The sequence below is a fragment of the Anopheles gambiae genome, chromosome 2 (genome assembly GCF_943734735.2).
Source record: "Anopheles gambiae chromosome 2, idAnoGambNW_F1_1, whole genome shotgun sequence".
Taxonomy (NCBI): Eukaryota; Metazoa; Arthropoda; class Insecta; order Diptera; family Culicidae; genus Anopheles; species Anopheles gambiae.
The window spans coordinates 111,410,989-111,433,685 of record NC_064601.1 but is presented as its reverse complement, the minus strand read 5'-3'; the positions used below and the strand labels follow the sequence as shown (position 1 = coordinate 111,433,685).

Below are 22,697 nucleotides of genomic sequence, written 5' to 3'. Positions count from 1 at the left end.
ACCCCCCTGAGTGAGAGGGTTTTCCTGAGCGGTACGGTGTGGTGTGTGGCACTATACGGTGGTCTCTTTCTTCAAGTGCTGGAACTCAGCGGCATGCTGTGCATGAACACGGGTTGCTCGGGTGAGTGCTTACGACGTTCGGGTTCGCGGGACTGCTGGAGCTTGTCGTCTGCCTGCGATGATGGTTCACTCCGGTTGGGGAAGATGTTGAAGGCAGACGTGCTGCAGGTTGTTCTGCATGTTTGCTGATGGGTATATTGTTCTTGAGATAGAACACGATGCAAGTCGGTTGAACAACCGTAGAACGGAATTCATAGCTAATGACATAAATATATACAAACAATATATGAAGAAAATAGGATATTTAAATTATCATTTTTAGGTCATCATTTAAACATTTGTATGTAGTTTTAAAATATATTTGTAAACTTAAATTAATAAATAAGCCTTAAAGGCTAATCGTTCTAACGAATTGATCAAACTTTTTACCGAGGTTCGTCTCTTATCAATCGCTGAAGTCTTTTGATACTACCGTACCACGCTAGCGCTCACAGCCGAACGACGCTTCCGACACTACCGATCTGTAGAGCAAAAGGCAATGAAAAGCAACCACTTCACGACCTGGCACAACATTGAAAAAAGCGCCCCGCGTCCGAAACCGTCGTCACTCACCGATGAACCACGAACGAAACGAACCGCCAAGCGCCCCTACAGAAGTGCGGTGGAGAAATGAGAAATCATCGCGTTTGCCTTCTTGCGCACACACACCTTCTTCGACGGCGGCGGCGCGAGCTCGCTCGCGTGTAAATCTCCACCGCTTGCTACCACTTTGCTGCGTACGGAATGCTCCACTCGTTTCCTCTCTCTACGGCTGCTAGTCCGGGTGGCCAATCGGTGTCTTCGCTTTCGGCTTGGTTCGCCGACCGAGGCACCGGGGCACCTTCTTTGGCATCGTCTTGGCGCACCCGTCTGCATTCGCCGTTGGACCAGCGGCCTTGACGGACTTTTTTGCCTTCTTGTGGCTGTGGCTCCCGCTTCTTCGCTGAGAGTGTGTGTGCGCGCGCGCGTGCACGCTTGGTGCTAACCGGGGTGGTGCTACACGGATCGCCCGGATCGTGATTTCCTTTTCCGAAATTTGCCACTTCCGCCAAAATTTGCGTACGCGCTGTGCCGTTTGCGTGTGTTTGTGCGTGCGTGTGTGCGTGTGCTTTTAATTTCTCCATACCGGCGGCCGGTTTGCGCTTCCGTTTTGTGCGGCTTCGTGTTGTTATACGGGTGCACTATCACGATCGAATCCGCTTCCGCCTTATTTTTCGGTGATTTATTGATCGTTAGGCAACTCAAAAGGAGGAGGGAGAAATAGGAAGCGAAAAGAAGAGAAAAATAAACGACAACAAACATCCCGACCGTCACGGAAAACGAAAAGAAACATAAACAAGCGAGTGTGTCGCCAAAACTTCGTACGGCTAATTTGAATGCGCAAAAGTGAAACGTTCGGTGTTTGGAGTTTGGAGAGAAATTTCACCTTCTAAACTTCACAAAAAAAAAACAGCGTGATTAAAGCAAGCGACTGTCTGCATGCGTGTGATAGTGTTTTTTCTACGCTCTGTGTTAAATCATCATTAGCAGTGACAGAAAGGGCGTTCTACGTGAAGCGATAAGTTTCAGTTTCACTTTGAATGCACACTTGCACAGAGTGAAGAAGAGTTGTTTCCCACCACGCACATTTGCTTCCTTTCCGCTGCAACTGGACTGAAGCAATTGAAGCAATCCAACACGCACCGCCACCACATCGTTCTCGTGCTCGAGACCTTGACGTATCATCTTCATCACCACCAGACCTTGCCGGCTCAACAGTAACTCCCCTTGCGTTAGGGCTAAGTTTTCTCCCCTCGCTACCCTTAACGAAGGGTAGGGCCCCCTTCCCCGGGCTGAAGAACGAAGCCCCCATCCCCCTTCCCGGCCTGCTTGGTGGTTGATTGTGCACCGGCACACAGCAAACGAAACAAAACGCAGCAAAAGCAAAAGTCATCGCTGCAAACGGAAGTGCGAAGAAGGGTGCGCCACAGACTGTGCAGACTGTGTGAGGCGGTGATCTAGTTAGCGAACTTCCCTCGAAGGTGTAGTGTGTGACAAGGTGTGTGTGGTGTGTATGTGTGTGTGATACGAGCAACTTAGAATACAATGCAATAATTAGTCCACACGCTGGCTGGTAGCGCCCACTACACGACAAAAAGGAACAAGGTGAGTGAAAGGGTTTGTGGCCACGGAGGGAGAAGGGAAAAAGAAAAATTGCATAGAAATAAAATTACATACACATACACCCAGTGGCTTGGGGCAGGGAATGGGGAAGGAACGGGTCAGTAGATGTCTGTTTCCCATAGAAAAGGGCTCTCATCACCTTGGCACTGGGTGTCTTTTTCACACAACATTGCATTTCCAACCCTTCTCGAGCGACATTTTTTACTGCACGCGGGTGGTGGAATTTTCCCTCTGCAGACGCGAAGGGATCATTTTTCTTTCCACAGCACAGTGTCACAGCCTGCCGTGACTTATGCATGGTGCATTTAAGGGAGTTTTTTTCTACAATCGTTATTCGCTCAAACCATCATCAAACGGGCCCGATGGGCCCATCGTGTGATGGGAAGGAAAATTCACACCTTTCGTTCGGGTGGGTGGGTTTGGTTTTCACTTTTATTATTCGCACGATCACGGTACCGATCCGGTATGGTTGGGATTCGTGATGCGAATTGGTGCATTACCGGTGCACCGACGACGCGCCATGATCGTGTGAGGGTGCGGGAATTATGCATCAGTTTCGGTATGTGCGTGTGCGATAGTTGCCTCTCCCGAAGGGGCGTTCGAGTGATAATGTTCTCCTCAATCAAGCGGAAAGCATGGGCCGCGAGGGGCAAAATTAAAGCGATGAAATCAAGCGTAAAGATGCGCTGAGCTGAAGGAAGGAAGGGTGAGATTTTGATAGTCGGTGAAATCGAGTGGAAAATAGACACAGGGAGAGAGCAAAAAATGTTATCAATGCACCGATTGACAGGTTGAAAAATGAAACCTTTGAAGGAGCGTCAAAAATGCACAAATGACAACGACCATACTGCTTAGTGTTTGAGAGTTGCAACTGTCAGTTGTGCGGTATTTTGATTGATTCAATAAAGCTGTTCCCGTAGCAAGAATCGAGTCAATTTTTTTTTCTGTTTACAATGTTTTAAAATACCTGTGACCAAAGACCCCCTTTTTCGGTATGTGAAAGTGATCTCTTTCTCACGCACCGGTTTATGTTTACTAATAAGCGATGCATTTTGGGGTTTTTGTTTCGATTTTCCTAATGACCAGGTTTGAAGGGTTTGTGCTCGTAGGGCCTACCCACAGCGACGGTGATGCAACGTTATGATTGTTTCCGTTCGATGGGGAATCGGAGATAATGTTATGAAGTTTGGAAAGTCGTTCACTTTGCTTTGCGGTTTGATTGGAGGGATGTAAAACGATATTGGTTTGTTGGTGACAATCGCAAGCAAACAATATTTGTGATGTTAATAGTTTGATTGATTGAGAGAGGAAAAAAATGATCTGAAAATCAATGGTATGAAATATTACATAGTTATTTGAAATACTTATTGCATTCCATATCTTTTCTCAATTGTCCTACAGCTTTTCTGCATACCATACCAAAATTTCTCTTTTCTTTAAAATCTCTTTCTCTTTCTTTATCATACGATTTGGGATCGAAAGACACTTTCGTTGTTTGCCTCCTTCGCTTCATCAAACCTTCCAGTGTGCAACGCCCGATTAATGAACGATCAGCTACAGATTGGCTGCACCTTAAACGACGGCCATCGCCCATCCGTAGTAAGCTTTCAATTAGTTCGCCCATAGCTTGATGTGAAGTGGGAGATAAATTAGGATCTCGAGATCGACGCTTGAAATGCTTTCGCTGTTCCCTGGGCTTCAGGGCGAGTTCGCTGCCCGGGGAGGAGGTACACAAGAAGCTAAGCGCCTTTTGATGGAGGATTGTGTCGTTCCGTCTTTCTGTAACTTTGAAAAGTGGTTCAATCTGCATGCGAAAGAAAAAGGAAACACAGGGACAGAGAGTAGAGAGGTGTCGCGATGGTTGGCATTAACCGTAAGCTCCATATTTTATCGACACGTTCAAGGCACCGTAAGCATGGAGCTACTGGGGTTTTGGAGACCAACGATCATGATTATCTTTTGATGATAGCTTTTTGTTGTTTTACACCTTTGCAAAAGGAAGTTTATGAGATTATCTTTTGATCAGAAATAAGTTTTTGCATGAAGCATATTTTTCCTTTGGTGAGTTCGTGTCTTCTCGGACGTTGAAGTCTCTTGTTACAAGCAAACGAACGAACGATACTATTTTATATTTTCTTATTAATTAACGTTCAAATAATAATTTGTCAATCGTTATTGCATGTACTTCTTCTTCTTTATTTTCAAAACCATCTCTTGCAATTATTCTTATTCTTCACCGTAAGTCATTTCATAAACAGAAACATTAAAATACCTAAAAAACACATTGCAGCTTCTTATGGTGCTGCTCATTACCGTAACGATGTTGCATTAAAACAAAGAAACCACAAAGAGATGTGTACGCTAACAATGATGTTTGCATTCCTGCAGTCCCAATTAAAGCTTTCTTTCGCCCTTGCGCTGAATATGATTAGTTCCGCGTACGGTGGAGAATAAAATGTTCTTACAGCGCGTGCATGCTGCGTGCAGACAGTCACAAGCGCAAGCAAATGTGTTATGTTTTATTCCGCGCTTGTATGTAGTTCCCTTTCCCTGGCCACCGCCCCAGCAAGTGAGTACAGGTCGTCCTGCAGGGTGAGGCTAGCGCGCCCGTGCATCTCTTGCGCTACGGTCAATTCCGTAACTTTGGGCACTGCATTAAGTCGAACAACCAAACATAACAAACCAACGCACTTGTTGATGTTTGCGGCTCGCCGCGGCAAAAGCCTTCAACCGTGCGTAGATGTTCGCAACTCAATTTGGACGATCGCGGGGTGCATTAGCCACGATTTAGCTCTTCTGCCAACCCGAGCTGCTCTTCTGCTCTTGCTGCTTCTGCTCCACCGTGTAGCCTAAGTGCGGCTTGTTTTAGGCTCATCGGCTGCTTAAGCATCGTGCGCTCGCTGCTCTGGCGTGATCGTTTCCTATTTTTGCATGCACACAACGTCTTCATCGTTTAAGTAGAAATCGAACCCAAACAGAAAAAGCAACCTCTTACGACCAACCACCATCACCACCACCACACAGGCGTGATTCGCCAATCGACTAACGACGCCGCGGCTGAAGGTGGTGATGTTGATGATGCGGGCGTGATGAGGGTGGGATGGTATATGAACAATGATTGGCACCGACCGCGAAACTGCCCTGCCCCGCACGGTATGGAAATGTTTAATCGGCGAGCCGTCCGAGACTCCTGTCTTGGGGCCGCGGCCGCCGCCACCGCCATCATCATCACCTGGCGTTGTGCAATATTTGGAGCGTAGCAAATTACTTCATTATATTTTAATAATTATTTGCTTATCATTACCCGCGCTTATTGCGCGCCTCGCGAGATGGAGTACCTCCGTTGAAGTGTTGAGTGATTGGTTGATGTTGTTGTTTCTTACTCCTTTTTTTGTTTTTCTTCGTTCGCACAGACTGTAGATGACTTTTTACCCATTATCGGTTGTGCGGTGTGTAGCCAAATTTGGGATCATGATGCATAATGCTTAGCTTCGGTCGAGGTCGATGAGTGGGTAGGTGTTGCTGTCGGTTGCATGACGGATAGGTGGCTTATCCTAGAAAGAGGGTGGTTTATTTTAAGCGACCGGGTCGAATGATTGGCTGATACTGATCGCTATCGGGATGAAATTTGGTGAAAGATTAACGGAAGTTTTCGATACTTTTTTCGTGTTTTGCGATGTTGGTGCGTGGATATGGAGCTTCAACGAAGATTCGAGCCGATGAGTAGGCTGGAAATTGATGTTTGACCATGAATGACCTGGAATAGTATGAGCATGTAGATTAGCGCCTAAAGGTATGCTTTATTGCTAACATTTGCAGGGTTTTAAGAACACCACAGTTGATGTTTGTGGAGAAAACAATGTAAGTTAATTAAATAACAAATAAAAAAGTAAAGCAATGATCTTGTATTGCTTCTTAAAATATTTATATTTGCTTTGTAAAAATCATCAAAAATAAAATTCCGTCGTATAACATAGGTGAAACTGATATTAAATATCAATGTAGCAACTTCAAACGACACCATTGCGCTCCAAACACAACGCTTGATGGACTCAAAAAAGTAGACTAATGGATTTAGACGTGCCGTTTTGCCTTCCCCTCAAATGCTGCCATCATGTGCAGAACTGCTCGCGTGATCAGCCCTCCGACGGTGGGCCAAAACAAAAACATCGACAAAGATGCTGGTGCCGATATTGCCCGCGGGTGTAGAAGTAGAATGAGAGCTGCAAAAAAAACAAGACAATCTACAAAAAAAAGAAGGCAAAACAGCAACAGCGCGAAAAGAAAACAAAATTAACTGAAACATCTACGCGGAACAGGGTCCGATCAGGGTCCCCCAGACTGAAGCATCCCCGTTGCGTTAATTCATTTTCTCCATTCAATTAACCACAAATAGGGACGACGACAAGAAGCACAAGATGCGAAACGACGACGACGCGTTTCTAATGTGACCCACCGGGCGGCGAAGGTGGTGAATGGATAGTGGAATGTTCGTGCTGCGGGATCAACCGCTGCGAGCCTTTGGCCCGATTAGCAGCTCGTAAATAAAACACCGTGAAGCAATGCTAGAAACAATCTAGCGACAAGCATTCTTAGCACCCATCGCCGTGTGTCTGCGCCATGCGGAACAGACACATCGGACAAGACGCCACACGGAGGCGATTGAATCTATCCCGAACGATTGAAATGGAGCGTAACCGTGGGTTCCTGCCAGAGTGTCGGCGGTTGGGCGCATTACTTGCAAGCAGTGTCTAATTTGCAACGCTTTATGGGTATTTTGGGGGTCCCCCCGGATTACCGGACGTTCCCCGGGAGGTAATTATCACATCTCCTTCTCCGTGTGATGGCTTCATTTAAGGTCCCAAATGTCGCCCAAAGTGAGCGGTTGAACTGAGGGACGTAAGGAGTGCATTTGCGTCCGCAATTCGTTCGATTCTGATCGTTGAAGCGTGCCAGAGATGAACGAAAAAAAGCGTGATGTAAAGAACAGAACTTGTCGGGATGTGTATCCGCACGATGGGGAAGTATTTTAATTGAATTTGTTATAAGATTTTTCATTCCTTTTTCTTCTCCCATGTTATAAGCCACATCAGCTACCGTATGGGCTGATGTGGCCGATAATTACTTTCCGGTTCTGGTAGGTCGAGCCTAGATTAAGGGGGAAGTGTGTCTTCCTCGCCATAAAACCAGTACCAGCTTCTACAGTAACCTTAATAGACGGGGTGTTTTTTTTTTGTTTTGTGTAGCTTTACGCCTTTCGAATTGTTTTTATTTCCTTTTTAATTAATCACGAACCGGCAACCAATATTTTTATTCAAACGCTTCCAATGTGTGCTTCCTGCATTGTTGCACAGTTATCTCACCACTTCTGACAGACTAATTTGATTTTTTTCCTCTCTCTCTCTAGCAATCAAACTTTACTGTTGCACTGAGCTGGCCAAGGGCTTGTTTGTATTACTTTATCAACACTTTTTTTAGTTGCTTTTGAAATAGGGCAATAAAGACGAAGGGAGAAGAAAAAAAAACAGACAAACCAATCCACTAGATAAACTCATAACCGCTGGTCTTTGTGTGGGATGCAAGGCACATGTTTTGAAGTTTCCATTAGCGGACCTGTCGAAACCGGAGAAGAAAGAGTCCCCTGTTGATAAGGGCTCCCCTTTTCGATTGGCTACGCATCGGTGAATCTATCGGTGATCGAAGCGAGCAGTTTGCGAGGGTTTTTTGTGCTGAGTCAACGGCATGTGGTACATAAATAGGAGATGGTAAAGGAAGTGTGGAAAATTCCCCCTCCCAAAAAATCCTTACCGCTCGATCACAATAGAGAAAGAAGTGGCGGAGCATAATCGACGGATCGGAATAACCTTGACCAGGCGGGAGCTTATGATGCGTTATGAAAGGTTGTTTGGACCGCTTTTTTCTCTCCGCTCCTGCCACAGTTTGTAAACACAAGTGCAGTACGATTAAGCCGGCAACACTGTCAGGGGGGATAGGATTATAAGAAGAAAGCAAAGCAAAACTCCGTGACACTCGGCGCGCGGTGTTCATGCTTGTACTTTGATACTCGGAAGAATAGACCTTAGGAAGGGAAAGAAGAAGGCCAACCAGGCAAAGGGAAAGCATCGAACAAAAAACACATCCAGGCCATCATAATTACAAACGAGTTAAAGCATTTAAAACGGGAGGAGCTCTTTAACGTTCTGCGCAATTACGGGATGGTGCGTAAGGAATTATCGAACATTTTTCCCTTGACCCCCGCCAAGAGCCTGTATTGTGGGCCTGGGTTTCTTCCACTCACACCTAGCACAAAAGCGCTGTAAGCACGTGTTAAAGTTACGCACAGATTAGTGACCAATTAGACGGAAATGAGCAAAGGACACGTTCTAGGAAGCAAATAAACAAGCTTATAATTTCTCCACCGGCGTGCTAAGTAGCAAATGAGTCTCCGGGCGTTTCTCCGTGGAATTCGAAGCGATACATTTAATTACGTGCTATTGCCGTACCGTGCCCGACTTTGCTAGACCGACATATCGGATTACTTTCCGTTCCGAAAGGTGTACCATTTTTGCGTGGGTTTTGTGGCATGTGATATCATGCCAAAACTTCCCACCTTCTATCATTTCTTCTCAACGCTGGCTTAAATAGTCACGCACAAACACTGAATACAAGCAACGCTCTTTTTAAACTGATGTAATCGTACACTAGAACTCGACGTGCGTACAAGCGACGAACCTTTGCTTGGAACGTTTGCCTGAATAATCCATCAAACGTTTGCTATCAAACACGCATGACCAAAAAGGATGGTGACAAATGTGGTAGTGTCCGGTTTCATTTCGTTTTCTCAGTACCGTCTGGAACAATTTTTAGAATGTCGTTCCACGTTGCCACCGGCTCTCAGCTTCAGCTTTCCTTCCAAAAGGGCTTCAGCGGTCCAGCGCGGTATCGTTTGTCGCAGGGACACTTTCTTTTTCCCCCTTGCTGACATCACTGCTTCGATTATGCTAATAAAGAATGTTTACTTCACTTGACCACTAGGGAGCTGAGGGAGGAAACTGGTAGGTCGAACTTATTGATTGATCTAGGTCTGTGCGTGACATGAACTCCTCAACTCGCGATAAGAGTTGGACGGGATTAGCTTAAGTCGGTGGGAGAAATATCGGGGCCAAACCTTAGAAAGGGCCAACCGAAACCCGCACGACCGACCTGGGGCTGGGTCACACACGTGTCGCTAGAGTTCTTGGTGTGTGCGCCCGCAACGACACACACCGTTTTCCATTTCGCCATTTGATATTGCTGTGTAATGGAACCTGTTCCGAAATCCGACGGCGAAGAGAAAACAAAAACTCGTCTAAATTAATCACAGCGTCTGTCAATCATCATTTGGCGCACGGGCGCACTGTGGGGCCCGGGGTGCGTTCCGAAAGCGTCTAGGTCGCGTTCAAATGCGTCCAAATCAGCAGGGATTCCATTTGGTTAAGTGACCCAATTTTTGTGCGATCCCTAGAGGGACCGCAAACAGAGAATTTAGAACGTCTGGGTTAGAGAACAGGTTTTTGTGCGGTGTTTTGCGCTACCATTTTGGCAACGTCAAAACGACCAATGGGCTGGGAAGCAAAACAGAACAAACCTGCCGGACAAATCACCTGTCTGGGAAATTTGCATACTGGAAATCGATCAAACCGTGCTTTTAATTAAACTTTGTCGTAAATCATCCTGCCCAGGAGAGGCGCTTCTGGGTGAAATCGTAACCATTTCGATCAGCTGTGACGCCCGATTCAATTGGCTAGAAAGCAGTTAAAATATTCGTTCGTGCTTATCATCATCATGATCCATACAGCAGCATCCTAAACGTCTCGTTTCCCAGCGATAAGCTGTGGCTGGTGTTCAATTAATGCACGCGAATTTAAAGCGCCCGGGTGTAATGAAGCTCTCCGAGTACATCGAGATGATTTCATTGAACGCTTTTTGTTATGTCGAAAGACACTCTCACATCGCGTGACAGTTGAGCAAATCGCTATCGGTTTCACTTTTGTTCCGTCTGGCGGGCGGATTGAATACATGCCGCTTCGTTCGATGCACCCCATGCCCGTTTTGGTATGCATTTGCCACCCTCTCTGTTCCTCTGTGTTTCTTTCTCCCCTTTGCCGCTCAGCGGGATGCAAGTGGATGGAAAGGGTAGTGTCATGGCTCATAAGATTTTCAAGTATAAAGACCTTCAGGCACGAGCCAGAGATGCGTTCGGTGCAACTGAGTGAGAAGCTGTGAAACCGAAAGACTTTATGCGAATTTTTGTATACAGTAAATATGTTAAAATAATTAACTAAAACTTATGATAAAAGAGGTAAAGAGGGCTCCTATCAGTTCCTGAAAAATAAAGAGTCAGAAAAACAACATTGCACACACGCTTATCACAATTCTGCAACTGTACTTTACTACATTTTATTCCGTTATTGGAATGTATTTCATCAAACAAAAAACACAAAAAACATATCCCCCTATTTTTACACTCCATCATTGGCGCTTCCGTTCCGATGCCACTGCGCTGGTAAAAACTCAGCTAGAGTGAGGCATTAATTAATTTCCACCTCATGCTTCATGTTCCAATCATAAAGCGCACTCTGAAGGCGCATAAAATGACAGAATGGACCGGTACTGGACACCGCGAACACACAGTTGGAAAGTGCAACCGATGGGGAGAGGGGAAAAAACATATTCCACCTTAAGAACAAGCATTATCACCGTTGGTTCGCTACACTGGTGAAAGGTATCGCTGTACCTTTTCTTACCCCCAGGGCGAACCAAAGTTAGATGGCATGGTTCATGTGTTCATTTCATCCCCAACCTGTTCCGCGTGTGTATGTTTAAAACATGATCCTTTAAACCGAAAGAGCGCGCAATGCATCCGCGCGGAACACTAGGGTTGATATGAATTATGGATGGAGCTCGGGAGAAGAGAACCCGACTGCCCGTTCCCCCAAGGGTTCTGGGTGGGTAGCTTTCAGTGATTTTCTAATCGCAGCCACGAACCGGTACGGTGCACCGTTTTTTCTCCCTTTTTGGTTATTAATTATTTTCAAACTTCGCGCTTACTTGCACAGTTCAGGGAAGGTAACACACTCGTTGGCCGATTTAACGAACTGCGAAATGAATTATGACCCTTTTGGATGGGGAGGGTGTGGGCGCGATAAAGTGTTCTAAAGGAAAAGGTCCGTCCAAGTGCACCGAATCCGTTGTCCAGAAGCCTCCCCCCCTAATGGCGATCACTTTCCGCGAAATGCCACGAATGGTGGAGCTGGAAGCATCTTTCGAACCTCGCCCCGTACATAATTGAGTGACGGAATATTGCATATAAAATTAACGCTAATTGGTATTCGGTGGCGCATCCACGGACGGACTTTAGATCGATCCAACGATAGCGGGAGAAAAGCAAAAGGGTGCAATGTCTTGTTTTGCTGGTGTATCTTTAAAATAAACAGAATTCACCACGGGGAAACACACCCAGCGTGGAAAACAATATCGAGATCTGATACGGAACTACACGGCCCGACAAGGAAAGGGTTTGGCGAAGGTGTGAAATAAATATTCTAATATTACAGCCAACAAAAAACCAGTGAGGGTCATTTAATTTAAATTTACTTGATGTTTTTTGCGCTACAAAACAATCACTCTCCTACGAAGTGGGCGTGCGGAAGCAATTAGGATGAGCCAGTGCAGCTCATTAAACGACTTAAACGATCGGTTGGAAAACGAACCTTACAAAGTACGCCACAGCGAACGAGTTGGTACCCGCCAGCCCACCTAATTATCGGCTGACCGTGATCAAAACCTTCCAAAAACCCCGCCCCCCTTCCAAAACACTCGGCTTCCTTTCGCCCCGATCTACTTACAATCTCGAAAGGGAAGACGACCCACTAGCCCCCGAAGCAGGTGACGGAGCGAGAGGGTAACAGAATCGAGGCTAAAAAGCGCACCCGAAAACAGCCTTGATGACTTTACTGACCGACTGAGTCCGGAGCCAGCCAGAGTCGGAGTGAAAATGGAACGCAGCTAAAAAGTTGGAAAATTTTGCGCCAACCTGCGGTAGCCAACATGGATGCACCTTGGGCAGCTGTCCCCCTGCCCGTGCGTGGACAGTGTACAGTGTCCCAAAGGCTACGAGAGGGAGCGAGAGGGAGAGAGAGAGCACGCTCAGTACTCGGCTTACTCGGCGTGCTTAATTCAAGTGCTAATTTTCCCTCTGAGTTCGCCGTGGTGGTGGTGGTAGTGTGCGAGATGCGGGTCACGATAGGGAAAATTAAATGCATAATTAATTGCATGCGTGAGAAAATAAGGGAAAGGTTTTGGAGTGGAATTTAAGCGCGGCGATGGCGAGATGGGAAAAGCGAGTTTTTCCGAGTTCTTTGCAAGCGAACTCTTGCTGCTAGCAGACAGTTTTCACAGTGGCATTGTCGCTTTTACTAGCATCACAGGGAGATGAAGATGATGCGATCAGGAGGGAAAGAGGGAAATGTCTTTATTTTATTCTAGTGAACCCACAGACTTTTCCTCTCTTGTAGATGTAGAAAAACAGAGCTTTATCTTGATTATGTTTAGATACATAGTCGATGATTGTTGCCGGTGTTGTTTTCATGATCTTTTGGAGCATTAAGCCGCATTAAATGAGCTTCAATTGTTGCAATAGAATTCCGCAGCACTAAAACAGTTGAATTGTTTAAATCATAATAACAAGCACAGGAATGTCTGTATCTTCTACTATGAGATGGAATGTAGACCTTCTTGAACTTAATCGCCATTGAAAAACCTACACTGGAGTGCCAAGTGCGGTACTGAGTTTTGCATTCTTAAGCCTGCTTTTGACTATTTTACCGTTTTCACGCAATCCTGTTAACCCGAAAGCAGCAAACAACAGGTACAAAAAAATGTACATTAATATTTGCACTTTGCCGCGATTGATTGAACCAACGGCTGTTCATTTGCATTCTATATCCCGCGACGCACCGTTTCCAATCTCCATTGGCCACCTGTCGGATTTGGTACAGCTGAACATCGGTCCGCTACATTGTCTGTCTGTTTGCGATTCGATCGTGCAGAAATTCATGCTGTTTGCTCGCGGAGTAGTACTTTCGTTCAACTATGCTGCCATTAAAAGCCCCATTCTAGCTACACAACTGCCCTTCCCTGTTCGGGCAATCGAATTGGAAGAGCATCAAGCCATGAAGAGCAGCATGCCAGTGCGCGCGGGCACACACACATCGTTCATTAAACTCGAAATTATTATTTCGCCTTCCGATTATTATTCTATTTACTTGAAGCTAGAGAGCCGGCAGCAATCATGATTTCACACAATGGCAAAGGCGGGGTGGTGCTTTACGAGTTTTTTTGTTGTTGTTGCTGTTCGCCCGTTTGCTTCTGCTTTATTTTTACATTTCTCGTACATCATAGCAAACACTCCACGCCGCTTGGCCTTCCCGGCGTCGTCGTCGGCGTCCCCTAGGCATGGTTCCAGTAGGGTGTTTCGCTTTCTGATCTGAGTGGCCATCTGTTGCTCCGTGGTTCGATGGGTTGAACAGTGGGTACGCTGTGCCGGCACGTTTGGTGCAAAATCTGCAAAATAATCTAGCTAAAGCCATTGGGAGAGGCAGCACTGCTATCGTGGTGAAATAGAAGAATCATGAACTTCATTAAGTATCCGGCTTTGTTTTTACGTGTTTTTTTCTCTCTCTCTCTGCTATATTGGAAACACACACACACACACACACACACACACACACACACACACACACACACACACACACACACACACACACACACACACACACACACACACACACACACACACACACACACACACACACACACACACACACACCGGTAATGCACCAGTGCGTTCGATAATAGAACCTCTAGACTTTATTTGTTTTCGCTTTTTGTTTCATTACTTAGCGGCGCTTTTTTACACACTTATGTATCGACGTGCCGGCCGTAAGCTTGTTTTCCATTTTTTCTCTGCTTATTATCAACTGATTTAAAGCATCGCTTACCACGCTCATTACACAGTATCGGTGAATGTTTTATTTATAAGATGAAGCTTTGAGATTACAGGCGATGTGGTTTCGGGGAAACAAAAAATCAAACCTCGGCGTCAGTATCGATTTTTGTTGTGTGACGCAAGCGAGTGAGAGTGGAAATTTGAGTTTACTTTCCCGAGAGGATGCGTTGTTGATTGAAATTATCTTCCAATTAGGATAGAAATGAAATGGATATGCTAAATCAGATCGAAAGTGTTTTACTTTATAGGCTTTTTGCATGGCAGAATGTTACCTGCCCGTATTGTACAATCGGTAAGAGAAGGTTTAAGAACAAGCTCGGTTGTAGCCGAAATCTCATCTGGAACCTGAAGTATAAAACTTTTCACCTGAGATGCTGAATGAACTAGCACCAGGAACTGCACAAAAACAAGTAAAATTGTTAATAAAGTTGAGATAAAAGTTAAATATAAATGTTTCTCGACCATTACAATCAATTCTATATCCCACTGTGCTGATATGCCAATCCCATGCCAGATCTAGTATATGCCCCCGTGATGAGATCTTCAATCTAAACTCTCACGGCTCAGCACCCTCCGGTAAATCCCAACCCGCCCAGCCAGCAGTCACACACATCCATACCGTTGTACATATGGGTTCAACTGCTGCTGCAGCCGTTTTGTTCATCCATTTGGAACGCATTCTCTCGCTCTCTCGGTGTATCCCACAGTCACACAGGTGTCAATGATCGCTGCTGCTACACACGGCGAAGACCCTACCGGTGTGTGTAGCACCCTGTTCACCCATTTCACCATATTGTGCACCACCCACCCCCACGGGAACAACACGAATTTTCCTCCCCCGCCCCCCCAAACCCCTTTCAAACAGATCGCTATTGTGTGCTGTTCCACAGATGCTCTTTGCCTAGATATGCCTTTTTAGTGTTGTGCTCCATCATTTCATTAGCGGGCTGGAAACGATCTCCCGCGTCATCCCGTGCTCATGCTCAGTTCGATTCTATTTCATTCCCTTCTGCTCCTCGCGTTTTTCCCGTTTCAAAAGCCATATGGTTCGCAGAAAAATAAGGATGACATGTACAAAAAATACGTATTATATAACACGGTGAAATGCTTGCACCGATCAGAATAGACAAAATACAGGTCCGCTCCGGAATGTTCCCCAGGGTGGAAAGTCAAAAGGGGGGGAGTCGGTCGACGGGAATTCTCGCTCTGCATCGATGCTTTCATCCACCTTCAATTATGTTTCCGCACAATCCGCACGGTACACGAGTTATAGTTTGGTCCCCTTTCTCCCCCCTCCCCTAGCCAGGGCCGTTGGACATTCAAGCGCTCGGTTGGGGGAGGAGGACGCTGTGTCTATTAACTGTAAATCTCCGAAACCGGAAGTACATGCGATGCTTATCAATCCTGCTACTCGGGGGAGGGTGTACTAGAGTGGATGGCCTTTGTGTTTGCTTGTCCCGCTTCAATCCCCCTTTTCTAACAAAAAAAGGTGATAGATTTGGCAAAACTGCTAACGGTACATTCGTTCACGCTGGAGGTGACGCATGAAATGACAGGCGTACTGGCACTGTTTCCCCCCCGTTCGGAGAGGCGCATGCAAATCGCAAACTGATCGGTAGGCATTAAAATCGCCTCCCGCCGCCCAGCGTGCAACGTTCTGCAACAGTGGCCGGGCCAAACAAATTAATACAATTTAAAAGCGTTCAGTGATCTTTCTCTTTATCCGTTTTACCGCTGCTGCTGCTGCTGTAAGCTCCCGTCGCTCAATAAACCAATAAAGCTGCCAATCTGCGCTTAAGTGGTGAAGGGTGCTGTTGCACCCCCTTCGCGTACGTGCATCGGAAAAGAAAATAATAGTCATTCCAGCAGGCAGAAGTACGAACCGGGAGCAAATCTTATCCAATCAGCCCCTATCAACCTTTGGCTGACGGTATACTGCACCACGTTGCCTAAGGGTAGCAGAAGCAGCAGCAGCAGTATCAAGCGCGTACGCAAAAGGAAACACATTGTAAATCGGGAGCATTGGACACTTGCCCGGATAGGGAGGCGTGATGTAAAGCGTGTCCTACAAAAAAAAGCACAAAACGGACAAAAAAAGGAAAAATAAATTACAACACCGCACAAGTCTGAGGGCAAGCAAGCGACGAACCTTTTTTTTTCCTCTACATCGTTTTTTAATACTCTTTGATCCCGATACGAAACAGTCGAGATGAAGTGTGCAGGAAAGAAAAACCACACCACAAACACTAGGGAGAAACTGTCACTTAGAAGGAAATAGGGAGTTGATCGTTACGGGATCAACTTTGGTTCGGTTCGGGCAGACGCATCACCTGCATGGAATGCCGATCGCGCTTATCGTGCCTTTTGTGGGAGGTGGTTATGTCTAAATTTAATCAAAACCGCTAATTAGCTAGCATGGTATGTTGGGGGAGGTGGTGTGTTGCAAGTTGCTCACCACGCAAAGGTGGTATTTAATCAGCAAAAGCAACCCAAAGACGATCATGCGTCGAGGGAGGGAATAGAATGTTGTTTTTGATTAGAAGCACAGAAGTGTGAGGAGTTTTCTTTCCCACATGGAAACGAATTAATGCAATTCCATTCGCCAGCATCCGTACAAAGTTAACTCGATGCTTCAATCATGATTCTCTCTGTGTGTTTTTCAGCCTCATTCAGCTAGAAGATTGCTGTACCATCTGTTGTCTTTTCTATGCAATTTTATTCCCTCCCTCCCGGACGAATAGTTTAATTTCCAATAGGGTTTTGTTCGTTCAAATCTTTCCTCTTTTTTGAACGCTTCCCCCAAACGCCTTGCTGGATGTTTCATGGTGCTTTTTTCTTGAGCGTTTTTTTTGTCTGTGTGGTACATCCTCTTTTGAAGATACATTTGATGCCGCCTGTTGTTGCCGGAAGTGTTTAGATTTGGCTCGTGAAATACGTACGGAATTATTCCCCGCCCCGCTTTTCTCTGGTTCATTGAACCGTTGCGCTAATGCACGGTGCCTGGAAAGAGAATTTCCTATGGATTGATTTTAAGTACCGAACGATACCGAATCAAACACTTTTGGGATGGGTTTTCCTGGGGTTTTTTTGTGGGATGATTGCGTTTGCGCTGTACTGGTGCTTTCCTTTCAAGCTCTCGTTGGTGGAGGTCAACGAACCTCGATTGCTCGGGATGCTTAGAATCAGATAGATAGATAGTTGAAGCCGCCGGCTCGAGCAGAACAATTTTGGGCTCCTTTCCGGTTCATGCAATCCACGCTACGCCAAGATCAATTCCAATTCGGAAAGGTTTCGGTCTGAAGGGAAGGCCCCCCCCCCCCTGTCGGCGTGAAATGTTAGCAAACGAACGGCGTAAAAAGGAAATGCTTTTTCCGTTTGCTTGTTGTGTTGGTGGAAAATTGGCCAGTCTAAGATGGTTAAAAATATTTTCACTATTCTTTCTGTACGAAATGCGTAGGTCAATTCAATCGCTTTGTGGTTGCTGCGACGGGATGGAAGCATCTTACAAAGGAGGGACGTGAAATTCCCTCCGGGAGGGAACCATTAAGCAACACATCGTTCCGTTCGATCCTTGCCCGCCAGCTTCAGTGCGATCGCAATCATTTTTGCGCGCAGTGCGGAGGCGCTATCCCAGGCAGTGGAAAAAACAATAGAGCCGCCTCCTGGTGCATTGGGTGCATTATTTGCATACTATAAGCTAATGCAAGGGTAGGGTTTGGTTAATTGAGCAGAAGCGTTCGTCTCGCAGCCGGTAAAAAGCTGGCGGCAACACTGTCGATCGATAAATCTGGCGCAGCTTCCGTTGAATTCCGATCGAACGCGCGCGCCCGGCTGAGTCGGTTCGCTTTGTGTGAGAGTGCATGCAGCGGGAGCGATCAGCTGCATACCATTGGAAGCTGCATTCTTATCTCACGATCGAACCTAGACGGTTGGGTCGGTGGGTTGAAGCATTTTTGCCAGCACATAAAATTAAAAAGCAATTGTCCTAACAACTGTGTAATCGTTGCTGGTGGGTTTGATGCTCTCGGAAACGATTTAACGATAAGAGCAGAGCAAGAGGTTGTTTATTTAGATAGAAGATTACCTAAAATGCATAATATATCATTATTTGTATTTTAGTAAAATATTTTGCTATCAAAAGCTTCTTAAAAATGAGTTTAAAGTTATATTAAAGATATCTCTTCACTTCAAATTCATCTCAAAGTCAATGATTCACCGACCCGAAACACCTAATATACCACACATCTGCTTAGCGAAACAGTAACTCGATCGGATAAAATCAATGCAACCGAAGCCAAAGAGGGTGGCAGCAAGAAAGAAAGAAAAAAACGCCACCGAGACAAAAAAAAATTCATCCGGAACTAATTGAAATCGATTATAGCATTATTACGGCACAGTGCTGCCTGACAACGACGCCAATGATGATGATGATGTAGTTGTTGATGGTACGCGAGCTGGTACCCATTCGCACAAAAACCGCATCGAATCGCGTCCAAGCAGTGCGCAGTGGTCCTGTGCTTGCGAAAGTGCGCGGTGCGGAAGGAAACATTTTCAACCGATTCGGAAAACCTCCACCCCACTCCACGGTGGGAACGCGGCAATGGAAATGAAATGCGTCGTAATCGAACGCATCCGCTGTCTGCGTTGTTGCGCATTGTATGTTGTTTTTCACGTTCAGAACCAAACGCTCGCGATCACACAGTAGCGGATGATGCTGCTGCTGCTGCTGCATGCTTTTCCCGTTTTGATTTCCGTTTGTTTCCTCCTGTTGAGCATCCGGAGGTCTTTTGGACGAAGTGGATTCTACTGCTCTTTGTAAGAGGCTTGTTAGGAGGGCATTAGAGGCGCTGCTTAGGCGGGAAAGGCGTTGATGCGTTGCAGGAAAGGCAAGCTCGTTGTTAGCGTTTAGGATGTGAGCTTTTCGGAGGGAAGGGAAGGAATGGGTGTGAAAAGAAGGGAAGTGGCGAGCAAAGACAGGAAAAAGGCAAAGCTTCAGAAACGCATCTCAAAAAACCCGTCACCTTGCGCGCCTGTCATCTGATTATTAATGACAGCAATGAAATCACACGGCCGCACGGAACGGTGTTTGATCGAGCGAGCTGACAACCGTGCATATGTGTGTGTGTGGGTATGTGCGTGTAACGCAGGGCCATAATTAACCACCTTCACGGTCCCGGCCCCCTTCTGCGATCCTTCCCGTGCAAATCGTCGTCGTGCGACACGGTACCAGCCAACTATCTTCCGGGCAATCGCTGATGTCTTGCCTTGTACATGACGCGCGAGCGCGCGTAATCCCGAGGAAGTGAAGGAAGGAAGACTGTAGCCCCCCTTATATCTGCATACATAGCGAGCCTGGGGTGGCTCTCGTTCGGATGCCACAAATCAGTGCAGCAAGAAGATGGGCAGCTCCTTTGCAGCCAGTGGTGTGCAACCTTTATAAAACATATAGAGGAATAAACCTTTATAAAACATATATAAAACTTCTTGGTAAGACCTTCAAAGCCACAAATTGAAAATGTATTTTCTTTTTTGAATCCAACTAGAAGTTGTTCGCCCCTGCCCTATCACCGTCTGCTCTCGTTTGCATGCGATTAGTGCGTCTTTCCTTCCCATTCCATCCACACAAGGAAGCACCACGCGCGAAGGTCGCACAAAAACAGCGCTGCAGGACGGAGCCTTTGCGTCCGCATCCCCCCTTATATGCGATTGCAATTTCTTCCCATTACGCCCATGCACTTGGCGGTTCCGTCCGGTAGTCCTTCCAGGCGCGCGCGCGCTCTCATACACACGCGCAAGGGCAAGGGCAGTTTGGCGTGTCGACTAATGATCTCATTCCACCCGACCCTGCATCAGAAACCTTGCGGACGTTCGCGCATTCGTCGCGAGCCACACGAGTGGCCCGCTCCGCACAAAACCCGCAGCGAGCAAATACCCGCCCACCGTACAACCGTGGTGGTTTGATTTATGTTACGGTGCGGAAGAATTTATGCTCAGTGGCAACGCGTTGAAAAGCGGAAAAACTGGTCCATTCTTCGGAATTTCACATCTGCATGTGCCTTCCTTCCCGCCTGCAAGTGGACACCCGCTTGTGACCGTTTAATAAATGGTACGAATTTGTTACAACAATTATGGGGGTCCTGCATCATTTGGACCATTGGGGTTTAGAGACTCGTGCAAATGGGCGAATGGGTTACGATTTCGCCTGTCTGGGCAACTGCGCCGGATTACAGGCCGGGTTGCACGTTACAGAACGGTTGGGACAGACTGCGCTCTGGATGCGATCACCCATCAGGACGTACGGGGCTTGGGCACCTGGCACTTGGCGGAGCGGACTTCTTACGAACCATAAAGTAAACCATCAAATTGTGGTGCCCGTTGCCTGCGCTGTTACATAAATGACAGGATCGTTAGCGTGAGGATGAGTTTATCGTTTTGCTGCAGTGCGGTGGAACGGTTGGGTGCGAAGAAAAAAAGAAGAGCAAAAGGTAATGTGGAGCACCTTGAGGGATTTATGTGGTTCTGTAAGTGGAGGATAAAATTGATTTTTGATGGCAACACTGTTTAAAGGAATGTTTATTTGTTGGTCTACGATGTCTAGGGCTGAATTTGTGCAGGTTTATGGTAGTATTTTTGCTATTTTATGATCAACTAACGATGTTCTACTCTGAAATGAAATGGATTCTTTTTATAAATTCCAAGATAAGCGACATCGTTGGCATCTGAAGAATATCTATAAAAAAAACTTTTAATTTACCTTATCACCTTTTAAATTATTTTAGCTCTAAATATAGGTCTGTACATGGCTTGAAACCATGTCAGGCATGTTTTTAGTAGAGCGAATAGATGGCTGCACCACGGAGCTGACCGTAAAGTAATACTAGATCCTTATAAAAGACCTGAGATAGGTGATACACGACACTAAGGGCTGCTTGATAACAACACGACCTTTTTTTTATTTAATTACGTTCAGAGCTTCTTCTAATTGAAATGCGTTTCATTTCAAAACAATTTCTCACTTCTTCATCCGCATACACTTCTGCATAAAGTAGAATGCAACATATTGCCGTAGGGATCAATACTTCATCACATGCAGCTTTGGTCGCTAATGCAGCCGAAGGCGGCACTTTACAGTCAGATGCAAAAATGCCGATCGACCACAAGAAATATCAAATGTTTAAATAATTTTAATAGCCGCCATTTCACTAACCGTAATCATCACCACACAAACTTACACACACACACACAGTCCAACAAGTCATTTGAGGTTGCCGCCTGGTCGGGGTTTAATTCCCTGCGGCTTAATCAACCAGCCGGACTCGGTGCGACCTTGATCGCTCGCTGTACTGCACGTCCTTACGTAACCGCCTTTGCAAACCGTAATTCCGACAATTCCGTAACTTCTTCCCATGCACAGGTAACGGACCTGACTAGTTCTTACCCTTATCCACCACCATCAAGAAGGACGAAGACATTTTTGTGTCGATTAACTATTGGGCCCCCAGCTCGCATAAAGCTACCGGGATCCCTGTTCCTGTTCTTGCCGTGATTTAACCGCGTCTTTTGAGCGTTTTATATATTTTTTCTCACTCGATTACGTTTTGCGTCGAGGTCGGAGAGAGGCGCACATCCAGTGCTAGATGATATTTTAATGATAATTATACTGTGCGCTTTCTACTCCACGCCGGAGGGAAATGAATATTTATAAAACTGCATCTCGCTCTCTGCAGTCGAAGCGTATTGGCGCATCACTGTGTGTATGTTTTGGTGCGCGACGATGCAGCGAGGGATACGCTCGGTGCATGGAATTGCATATTAATTGGTCATTTGTCAACCCTCCGGCGCTGGGGTTCGAGTGTTCTCCCCGGTCTTCCCTTTTCCATTCTGGCCCCAAAACGCTCATGACCATTTTTCTTACCCATTTCTTCGTGTCGCACCACATCGCGTCGATCGGTCAGCGAAATGTTTGCGGGCGTGAAAAATCGCACAAAACTGCACAGCCGACACAACCAAATCCTTTTTCTTACGACGCGCTAGGGTTGGATTTTTCACGCCACCGCAGCAAACGGGTTAAGATAGTGCCGGTGCGATAGTGCGTTGTGCTGCGAAATGTGATGAAATGCTTGAAGCGTGTCCAGCGTGTGGATTTAACATTTATCACGTGTATCTTTATAAGCTTCTGATTGATGGTGTGTTTTTTGGAGCAATATGAGATGCGTTAAAGTGCAAGATAAATTGGGACTTTTACCGCACGAGTACGTAACTTTAACAATGAATGAAAAAGCAGGTTAACAAAATTCATCACAAAATTTCGCAATTCAAGAGCATTACCTTTTTTGACACAGCCATTATCTGGTCGAATTACCTTTACTGTCAATTAAAGTTCAGC

The 22,697-nt window shown here is 46.1% G+C and overlaps 1 protein-coding gene across 2 annotated transcripts in view; it reads left to right on the top strand.

The window, feature by feature from the left end:
* Nucleotides 1–1,958: 1,958 nt before the first annotated feature.
* The window catches only part of LOC3290304 (uncharacterized), a 75,676-nt gene continuing 54,937 nt past the window's right edge, over nt 1,959–22,697 (top strand). For both annotated transcript variants that reach the window (XM_061644183.1, XM_061644182.1), the window contains exon 1: nt 1,959–2,244. The gene's annotated coding sequence lies outside the window, so the exon portion shown is untranslated. The remainder of the gene's footprint in view (nt 2,245–22,697) is intronic.